At 43.1% G+C, this 2705-nt stretch overlaps 1 pseudogene; it reads left to right on the forward strand.

Moving 5' to 3' along the window:
- The first annotated feature begins 1375 nt into the window (after positions 1–1375).
- On the forward strand, positions 1376–2401 carry LOC133099165 (palmitoyltransferase ZDHHC4-like; annotated as a pseudogene).
- The last annotated feature ends 304 nt before the right edge of the window (positions 2402–2705 follow it).

A 2705-nucleotide genomic window follows, 5' to 3' on the forward strand; every position in this document is an offset into this window, starting at 1 on the left:
GGATGAGGGCCTTCATCTCAGTTTGTGCCTTCTTGCCTAGTTTAGGGGCCAGGAAGAAGTTGAAGCACCTCAGGACAGGGAGCTTGGTGTTGGAAGTCTGGGCTTAACCACTCTCATATCTCAACCTGATCAGTGGATCCTCCCCTCAGGGACACCTCAAATTCAACATCAGGTTCTGAGAATTTCTGAGGGCTGCTGCTATTTCTGTAATTTTCTAGTGTCTAGTCTGGGGAGGAGTGAGAGAAGTTATTTTTCAGGAACTGGTCAGGCTGACTATATATCCTGTTACTGACTTCCCATCTTTGCTGGCATTCAGCCTCAATTCCACATTAATTTATTCAAAAATATTTATTGAGCATCTACTTGACTCTTGGATTATGTCAGCAAACAAAACAAAAGCCCTTGCCCTCATGGAGCTTCCCATGTGCCGGAGAAAGACAGGCAATAAACAGTAGACATAATAAGTGATTAAATTATATAGTATGTTAGAAGATGGTAAGTTCTATGGGAAGAATACTTGTAAGGCAGTGTCAGGCAATTGGGAGTCAGGGGTTAAGGTGTAGTTCTTAACTTAAAGTGTTCTAAGTCAGGGAAGGACTCACTGAGAAAGTACAAATTAACTAGTATGTTCATGAGAAAACAAACTCATTTCTTATTTTAAAATAAAATAAAGTGTATACTTGTATTATACTTAACACTAATAAATCAGAGAAAAGACTTAGCTTTTTTCATAAAACCAAGATTATTAAACCATTCTGATTTGCCAAAGACTTACCGTTATTATGTGAACTTAAATTCTTAAGATGTTTCTGAGTTAATAGTATCTGTAAAAAAGAATTAAAAAAAATAATACATTTACTATATTAAAACTACTTTTCTCATTTTCTGTGAATTTGGGACATATTAAGATTATGTAAGGATCCTGGTGCCAGATCCAGCCTCCTAGAGCAGAGGTCCCCAACCCTTGGGCCGCAGACCAGTACCAGACCATGGCCTGTTAGGAACCAGGCAGGACAGCAGGAGGTGAGCTGCGGGCGAGTGAGCGGAGCTTCATCTGCCACTCCCCATCGCTCACATTACCACCTGAACCATCGCTCGCATTACCTCCTGAACCATTCCCCCACTGTCGGTGGAAAAATTGTCTTCCACGAAACTGGTCCCTGGTGCCAAAAAGGTTAGGGACCGCTGTCTTAGAGGAACCATGTCCTGCAGATTTTGGTGCCACCTGTTGTGCCAGGCGGATGCCACTGCACAAGAGGAGATGCCGTTTGAATTCTCCATGAATGTTTGGAGGAGGAATGCCAGAGCTGCCAGCTGAAAACTATCCAAACAAAAGATATATGTAGGCTGGGGACCCTGAATCACTTCCCCCAGGATGGACTTTCTGGTTCTCTTCTTGTTCTACCTGGCTTTGGTGCTGATTGGTGTTGTTACAATCTGCATCTGCTCAAAAACCCATTGCTTGAAAGGCCTGGTCAGAGGAAGAGCACAGATTCTTTTTCCTGTATGATTCCAGAATGTCTTTGGAGACCCATGCTAAGATTGCTTCATTACCACTTTCATACGCGGAACCACACCTTCGTTATCCTGCATCTCATCTTGCAAAGGATAGTTTATACCAAATACACCTGAGGGGAAATATTTTGCCTTTGTCAAGAGCTGGAGTTCTCCTTGTATTACCTTTTTTCTGCCTTATCGGCTGCTGGTTGTAAACCTGTTTTGTTTGTTTGTTTTTGCCCTAAGTTGTGTAACCAACCCCAGTACCATAACAAAAGCAAACGAATTACTGTTTCTTCAAGTTTATGAATTCGATGAAGTTATGTTCCCAAAGAACATGAAGTGCTCTATGTGTGATTTAAGGAAACCAGCATGATCCAAGCACTGAAGCATGTATAACTGGTGTGTACACCAGTTTGACCATCACTGTGTGTGGGTGAACAACTGCATTGGGGCCTGGAATACCAGGTACTGCCTCTTCTGCCTCTTAATGGTGACAGCCTAAGCTGCTACCATGGCTGTGGAGAGCACTGTTTCTGGTCCAGTTGGTGGTGTCAGACTTGTACCTGGAGGCTTACGTTGATGACCTTGGACACTTGCAGGTTGTTGACACTGTCTTTCTTATTCAGCACCTGTTCCTGACCTTCCCAAGGATTGTCTTCCTGTTGGGGTTTGTTGTGGTGCTGAGCTTCCTCCTGGGGAGCTACCTGTGCTTTTGTCTGTACTTAGCCACCACAAGTGGTAGAGAGGTGACCGAGCCTGGTGCCAACATTGCTCCTAGATGGCCCGGCCCCCATCAGCAGAGCCCCAGGTTTACCAGAACATTCACTTCCATGGGCTTTGGAGTAACCTTCAAGAGATCTCTCTACCTGCTGCTGCACATTATGAAAGAAAGAAGAAATAAGGATGGGAAGAGTGTGAACTTATGGCTTCAGTCTCACACCTCAGCCCGGTCAAGAATAAACACAGAAATACAAAAACAAACTGGCTTAGATCTTAAAGAGTTATCCTCTTTCCCAGGGGGCACAAATTTCTGAATTGATGTGCGCTCACAAAAATATAGATGAACAGAAAAACAAACAAAAAAGACTAACCAATCAGTTTCTCTGTTGTTTCTCACGCAACAGAGAATTCATCTCCATCATCTAGAAACATCATCAAATGGTTATGCTATAAAACCAAATTTCCAGTCACTGATGCAACCACTT

The sequence above is a fragment of the Eubalaena glacialis genome, chromosome 10 (assembly GCF_028564815.1).
Source record: "Eubalaena glacialis isolate mEubGla1 chromosome 10, mEubGla1.1.hap2.+ XY, whole genome shotgun sequence".
NCBI classification, from domain to species: domain Eukaryota; kingdom Metazoa; phylum Chordata; class Mammalia; order Artiodactyla; family Balaenidae; genus Eubalaena; species Eubalaena glacialis.